This window comes from Jaculus jaculus, chromosome 19, assembly GCF_020740685.1.
Source record: "Jaculus jaculus isolate mJacJac1 chromosome 19, mJacJac1.mat.Y.cur, whole genome shotgun sequence".
Classification (NCBI taxonomy): domain Eukaryota; kingdom Metazoa; phylum Chordata; class Mammalia; order Rodentia; family Dipodidae; genus Jaculus; species Jaculus jaculus.
Genome location: NC_059120.1, coordinates 42,230,905 through 42,238,900, shown reverse-complemented (window position 1 = coordinate 42,238,900; position 7,996 = coordinate 42,230,905).

Genomic DNA, 7,996 nt, shown 5'->3' with positions numbered 1-7,996 from the left:
ACTAGAAAATCTCCATCTTAAAACTTCTAAAGGTGACTAATTTCTTCAGTAAAGTGGCAAGATACAAAATCATCCCCCCAAATTCAGTAGCCTTTCTATATGCAAACGACAGCTATGCAGAGAATGAAATTAGTGAGGCTGTCCCATTTTCAATAGCAACAAAAAATTAAATACCTTGGAATAACACTAACCAAAGATGTGAAAGACCTATGTAATGAAAACACAAAAGCACTCAAGAAGAAATTGAGGACTTGAAAAGATGTAAAGAGCTCCCATGCTCCTAGATAGGTAGAATTCATATTGCGAAAATGACAATTCTACCAAAAGCAATATGCAAGATTTAATGCAATGCCAATAAAAATTCCAGCATCACTCTTCACAGAGATAGAAAAAATGATCATAAAATTCATACGGAATGGCAATAGGCCTCAGATATACAAGCATATCCTCATCAAAAGAAACACCTCTGGGTGTATCACCATATCTGGTCTAAAGCTATATTACAAAGCCATAGTAACAGAAACAGCATGGTACTTGCATAAAAACAGAAATATAGGCCAATGGAATAGAACCGAAGACCTGGACTTTAGGTCAAGTACCTACAGCTTCTTGATTTTTGACAAAGGTGCCACTAATGCAGAATGGAGAAAAGACAGCATCTTCAACAAATGGTGCTAGACAAATTGGATAACCATATGTAGAAAAATGAAAATAGATGTGTACATTTCACCATACACAAGAATCAAGTCCAAATGGGTTAAAGACCTTAGTATAAGAAGTGAAATTCCCTGGTCAGCCTGGGCTAGAGTGAAACCTTACCTCAAAAAACCAAAAAAAAAAAAAAAAAAAAAAGTGAAATTCTTCCCCTACTGGAAGAAAAAAATGGTGGGAACTGTCCAAGACATAAGAATGGGGAAAGACTTCCTGAACAAAACCCCAAGTTGCCCAGGAAATTAAGCAATCACTCAATCAATGGAATCTAATGAAGCTGAAAAGCTTCTTCACAGACAAACATACCATAATCAGAGCCAATAGGTTACTCACAGGATGGGTGAAAATTTTTGCAAGTTGTACATCTGACAGAGGCCTAATATCTAGAATCTACAAGAACTCAAAAAAAAAAAAAACTAAACAATAAACACCAAACAACTCAAAAAATGGGGTAGAAATTGAACATGGAGCTCTCAAAAGAAGAAATAAAAATGACTGATACATACTTAAGGAAATGTTCAACATCCTTAGCTAGCAGGGAAATGCAAATTAAAACCACTATGAGATTTTAACTTACTCCATTCAGAATGGCAATCATTAAAAAATCAAATGACAATAAATGTTGGTGAGGATGTGGGGAAAAAGGAACCTTAATTCACCTTTGGTGGTCAAGCAAACTTGTACAACCACTATGGAAATCAATATGGAGACTCCCAGAGAATAGATGAAAATCGGTTACTAACAGACCCAGTTATCCCCCTACTGGGCATTTACCCTAAATGCTCCATGTTTTGTCACAGATATTTGCTCAACCATGTTTATAGCATCTCAATTCATAATAGATAAGAACTGGCATCAACCCAGATGCCCATCATTGGCAAATGGATGAAGCTGTGGTACATTTTCACAATTGAACTCTACTCATCAGTAAGAAAACAATGGCACAATGAAATTTGTAGGTAAATGGATGGACTTGGAACAGATTATACTCAGTGAAATTACACAATCACAGAAACACTGCACGTTCTCACTCATCCACGGTTTCTACCCTGGAACAGCTTAAGTTGCTGGCATACCTGATAGGCAACTCAAAGCCTAGACAATAGGAAGAGGGGATGGGTAGGTTCAGGGGGAAATAAACACAAAACTAACTCTACAGTGAACTGGTACCATAGAAACCTTTCTCTTTGAAGGTATACTAAAAGATTCAACCCTTAACAGGAGTATGGGAGGAACATCTGGAAAGAAGGGCTCTGAAGAGGATAGGATGAAGGCTAACCTTAAAAAAATGGGCTCTAGCTGGATGTGGTAGCACATGTCTTTAACCCTAATGCTTGAGAGGCAGAGGTAAGAGGATCACCATGAGTTCGAGGCCACCCTGAGACTACATAGTGAATTCCAGGTCAGCCTGGACTAGAATAAAACCCTACCTTGGAAAACAAAACAAAACAAAAATCATGTTAAAACAAGACTTATTGGTTCTACTATCTCCTCACCAGCTTGATGGAGATGCTCAGTATCCTCCTGAGCCACTAGTTAGTTTTGCATGTTGGTTTTCATCATGATTTTTCTGACAGATGAATACAGGTAGACATTCAAAATGCTCTTAGGTATCTGACATGTAATGTCCTTTTCAAGGTCTCAACAAATTCTGTTTGGTAACATCTGATGAATTCTCCAATTTCTGGGTTTGTTCATGTGCAGAAAATCTCAATAAATACACATACCTGAGTTCCAACTCCTCCATTGCATTCTGTAAACTGCAGGTATTATAATGTATAGAAAGCATGGACAAGTTAAAGATCAATTTTTCTATATTTCCACTCATTGCAGTTACTTTCACATTGCTGGCACAAACACCAGGCAAGAAGCAGATGATGCAGGGAAGGGGTTTAATTCAGGATTACAGAATCCAGGGTAAGTACCATCATGGCAGCAGAAGCTGACTCACTCCATCAACCACAGAAGAGAGAAAGACCAACATCAGTAAGCACAAACAGCCAGAACTGGCTTTCCACATATCCAGTACGGCTGGACTGACAGATCCATCCCTAGTGACACTTCCTGGAGATTCAAGTAGGAAATATAACCTTAATTGAAAATCTCTGAGGCTATGTATGACATAAGATTCACCTTAAAACCACCACACCACTCAAATCTAAACATTTGCCCTAGAAGAACAAGGGGATAGGATGACACTTCCCAGCTGTGGGAAATCAGGATAGTTTCCAGGGGATGAATAACTTCCAGGTCCAAGGAATCCTTGGTGCCTAGGTAACCACCACTTGGTCCTGGTGGGTACCTCTTCCTGTTGGAAGAATGTCACTAGCATATAGATTCTGATCCAGGGGGTGGAAAGACTGTATCCAAAGCTTTGATGCGTAGTGAGGTGGCACTGGTCTCCCTTAACGAGTAAGGTTGGAAATGTCAAAGCTGTACTGAGTGCAGATTAAAATAGGAATTTAAAATGGGAATGTATAACTTCTGGGATAATGATGAATGAATGTGTAAAAGGCTATGATGGTCCCATAGCACTGTGGCTACAGAATCTGCTTGGGCCCTAACCTGCAGTTTCACTGGAAACTGTTTTACATCAGTGAACACTCACCCCTCTGTAACAGAGGGAGTGACCAGGTCTGGGGTTTATATGCATGACCTATGGTAAGGCATCCTTAATCCCCCCTTCAGGGAGCCAGACAGATAGGCATCTGCTTGAGGTAAAGCCTCATTTTCCCCAATCCACGCTATATACCATACAGGGCCAGGTATATATAAAATCCCTGTTAGGAGTCTCTTCTTCATCTCACCATAGGCTCAACACACTCCCGGTGTCAACCTCCACCCAGGTCAGTCCTGCAGACCATGCTTGATAATTCCAAGTGGGGGTTTTCTGGTGACTATGGGATCAAGATGAAACTTTATAAATTGAGGACTGCATGTAAAATTGACTGCCTGGCCTTCCATAGCTTGGCCTTCATTAACAGGGTCCAAGAAATTTGCATGTGAACACCGGGTCATTGGGACCATTTCCTACGTATTGATTTATGGTATATACTTGTCAGGAACCCACCCCTCCCGTCTCCATTACCAGACCCCAGTCCCCTCATCTCAAGCTATCTTGGCCCCAAGAAGCACCTCCTGAGCCCACAGTCCCTGGCAGCTAGGCAGCCGCAGGAAGATGGGATTTCTGGCCATGTCCCATGATCACGGGGTCTCTGGGTTGCCTACATGTGCTGCAGCACTGCTGGTAGCTTGAAGCATCTTTAGCGTGGTCCAGGCTCTAGCCACTCATGCATGCCTGGCCAAGTGGTGGTTGCACAAGTGGCATGACCAGACTAGTCATGCACGGTGCAAATGCAAAAGTCTGGCAGGCCAGACTGTGGCAGTCTGACATTGGCTGTGGCTCACTGGTACAGGCGCTTCAGTGTCTTGTGGTTCACCAGGGTACATCTCAGCAGGCTGTGACCCTAGATGCTGCCCAGTGCCAAATGCCTCACTTTTACACACAAAATCAACAGGTATTCATCAGTGGAAATAAGAAAACAGTTTATGCTCCCATCCAACCTTGGGAAGTACCATCCTACTGGCAGAGCAGCAGTATGTCTGGCTAGCCCTCCCTTCAGCTACCTCAGTTTTATGACTTCTGATGACACACTGGAGCAGCCTAGATGGGGAGCTGGCCCAGGAGCAGGGGGACTTCACCAATGATAACTTGAACATGGTATTCACACCCCAGAAATGTAGGACATTGCAGCCTTCTTTGCCAGAGGCAAAAGGGGTTGAGTTTGACCCTCGCTTCAGAGACTGTGTTCAGACCTGTGCTCAGGACTGGATGATTGTGTGCTGGAAAAAGCAAGGGAATTTAGAGATTTGCAGCTTTAAAGAGTGGATTTAAGAAAGATTTTCAGAAGACTCTTCAGAAACAGATGTCTGAGTCAGAAACCTTGGAATGCAATGAACCAGTCACTCAGACAGGCTCTTGTCAAACATGCTATGTGACATGACTGGGAAAGGACCCCTTACTGCCTGTGGCTTCAGCATCCAAAGCCTCCAGCCTAACCAGTGGCTTTAAAACCTGCTACAGCTCATCACTGCTGAGGGCCTTGAAAAGCAGAAAGAGGAGACCTGCAGGGCCAATTGGCAGGCTGAGCTCTGTGCTCTGTACCCATCAACAGATGATTAGGATGCTACAGAAAATACGTCCAATATCACAATGTCCTAAGGAACATCTGAGCAACAGAATACAGATCAAAAGTAATGACCGAGAAGTTTTGAGATTGAACTTGAGCCAATATTTTCAATCATTGCAGTCTATGACATCAAAGAAAGATAGTTGAGACAAAAATGAGGGCTCCAGTACTTGCAATTGCCATGAAAGAGGCCATGGACCCCAGCAGATCCAGGACAGAAACAAGGGGAAGAGGGTGATGCTCCGCATTAGACAAAGACTTACTGCAAGAAGAGATGCCCCTGGAAGTGAGGCTCCTGCACTGGTACTCCCCTAAAACCAGCCACATACCTACCAGAAGAGGAGGGAGAGGGCCTCCACACTTGCGAAGAGGTCATGGAAAAGATCTTCTCCCAACCAGATTTAAAGGATGACACACTCCCCAACTCAGATATGGAACACTTTTTTTTTTTTTTTTTTTTTTTTTTGAGGTAGGGTCTCAGTCTAGCCCAAGCTGACCTGGAATTCACTATGTACTCTCAGGGTGGCCTCAAACTCATGGCGATCCACCTACCTCTGCCTCCTGAATGCTGGGATTAAAGGTGTGCGCCACCACGCCCGACGAGATATGGAACTCTATTGATGGGAGCCAAAGCCTACAACAGGGGGAGTACTGCACTGGGCATGTTTTGACCACTACAGACCAGGTCATTAAAAAAAAGGGTCAACTGCCCAATCACTGGTCTGCCCAAAAGGCTGAGCTCCATGCACTAATGAGAGCACTGTCCCTCACAGAGGGAAAGTGAGCCACCATTTACATTGACTCCCAATATGCTTTCACCAACCTGTACATTCATGGAGCAATGTATTGATAAAGGGAACTGCTCACCTCAGCAGGCAAAGAAATAAGAAACAGTGACCAAATCCTCCAACTCTTAGAAGCTGTCTGGGCCTCTCAGGCCACAGCAGTGGCACATTGCCAAGTTCACACAAGGAATCAGGACAGGGTGAGTTGGGCAACCAGCTGGCAGACAGGAAATCCAAACAGTTAGCCCTCCAAGAAGACATAGCCTGATGATCCTTACCACTACCTCTCTGAAGATTTGTTTTGCACTCCCAATACACCCAGAGTGGCTTGCATACAATACAGAAGAGAGAAAAGAGGCAATGGACAAAGAAGCAACCAGGAATCCTGAGGGCTGGCAAATCACCTCAGATGAGAAAATAATGGTCTCAAGATGGGCTGCACCCAGCTTGGTCTGGCAGGCCCATGAAGTAATGCACCTAGGAAAGATGTCCTTGCTTTGCAGAGTTAAGTGGTGGTCCTGAGATTGGTGGTGTTAGCCCAGCAGGCCAGGAAAGCCTCCTTGCAGTGTGCACAAATCGTTGCTACAAAAAATACAGATCCTACCCATCTGAACATATAGAAGTGGACTTCATGGACATTCAGTCCAGGATAGGGTATTGATACTTGCCATTTATAGTCTGTACCATTTCAGGCTGGGTAGAGAGAACAAGCCCAAGAGGTGTTCTGCATTCTGGCTAGAGAAATCATTCTGCACTTTGGGGTCCCAAGGAGCATCAGGTCAGAAAATGACCCAAATTTTGTCAGCAGGATTGTTCAGCAGGTGTCCAAAGTGGTGGGCCGGACTTGAGATCTATGCAAGTGATATCACACCCCAATCCTCTTGCCAATTTGAGAGAATGAACAGGACCATGGAGTTTGCAATGGCCATGAAATTCCAGGAAACATAACTTCCTTGTCTATAAATTCCACTATTTATACTGTTTAGAGTGTTCTGCATACCTGCCAATGTGGATCTTCCCCTCTTGAAATACTGTCCAGAACCAGTCCCCTACTGCTATCGAGAAACTCTGGGGACCTCCAGGAGTATGGACAAACTCACCTCTTCAAGAACTTAACACTGCAAAGGAAATTACTGGACATGTAAAACTTATACCTCTCCTAATTGCCCAGGACCACCTACATTCCTGGAACCCAGGAAACTGAATCTAGATAAAGAACCAAGCCTGGGGAAAGTTAGACCCCATGTAGGGGGCACTACTCCCTCAGCTCTTAAAGTTGCAGGTGTCAAGATGTGGATCACCACACCCACATGAAGGCAGCCACTGGTCCAGAGCAAACTTGGGTGGCACTTTCAGATTCCTGTGATCCCTTGCAGCTGAAGGTCTCCAAGAAGAAGAGCTGAGCTGAAAACTCTGCCACACTCCAAATCCTGATGCCTTGTCTGATGATAATGCACACCACAGCAAATGCACCTTGGACCATGGAAGTCACATTTAGCCAAGACTCTTCTTCAGGTGGTGTATGGAATGGGACACCCCCATAGCTAAAGAAGTAAATCAATGGTAGTAGAGAAGACAATTACTGGAAAAAGAGTTCTTATTAGAATGGTTTTACCCTGTGGGTCTGAATGATTAAATGGGGAGGATTCTGGGCATGATCTAAAACGGTGGATATGTATTGACTTTAGTAGCAGGGTAGTAAGAGGAACACATGATTCCAGACAAAGGGTACAAAACACCAAGGGTTTCCCCACAGATAAAGGGGAGATATTCAAATAGAGTTGACCCTTAACAGCCCCATCACTTGCAGAACTCACAGACTGGCTTTGATATTAAGTGACCATGAAGTTGACAACCCACCATGATCCTCTATTTGTCAATAAGACAACAAGTTACCATCGCAGTGAATAAAGTCAACTCCCCAGACAATTCCTGAGCCTCCATACAAAAGGAGAACCCAAACAATAAGTCAGCCCAAGAACATTTGACACTGAAGCCCCCCTTACTCAAGATGTTGTCCCTAGTAAATACTAGTCATGTACTTCTAAACCAGGCAAGTTGCTCCTTGGGAAGAGATTGTTGTCGGTGTCTGAGAGGCAGCCAGATCTCTTACTTATACTTGGGTGGGAACAACTAACCAGAGCCTAGCTAACACAACAGAAGAAACTTGCTTAACTGGACTGCCCGTCTAAGTTATAGGAGAGTCTCAATGTGTTGAAACCAAAGACTGCACTAGTTTGGCCACCAAGATGATGGCCCTCAAGGGAATATATTTTGTCCTAAAGGTATCCATACTTGTTATCCAGGAGG